Genomic DNA, 306 nt, shown 5'->3' with positions numbered 1-306 from the left:
TACTAAAAAAAAAAAAAAGGAAAATAGAAACAGGTGATCCAAATATTGGAGAAGGAAGGCAAGGTGTCAATTTTGACTGATGTGCTCAACAAAAGAGACGCAAGTGTGGAGGAAATAGATAAAACATTGTCAACCTAAAAAAATTAAAAGGTAGGGCAACCCCTCAGGTGCCCTCCCACTGTGGGAGCTTTCTTGTTTTCTCAATAAATCCTACTTTCTAATAAATAAATTAAAATAAATAGGGGAAAAAAATCAAAAGACTCAGAATGTAGGGTTTTTTTTTTTTTTGAGTCGGAATCTCACTCC

This window comes from Carlito syrichta, unplaced genomic scaffold (genome assembly GCF_000164805.1).
Source record: "Carlito syrichta isolate Samal-C Ts95f unplaced genomic scaffold, Tarsius_syrichta-2.0.1 Scaffold120490, whole genome shotgun sequence".
In the NCBI taxonomy this organism is placed as follows: Eukaryota; Metazoa; Chordata; class Mammalia; order Primates; family Tarsiidae; genus Carlito; species Carlito syrichta.
The sequence above is the reverse complement of the archived record's forward strand: the minus strand, read 5'-3'. Positions refer to the sequence as shown.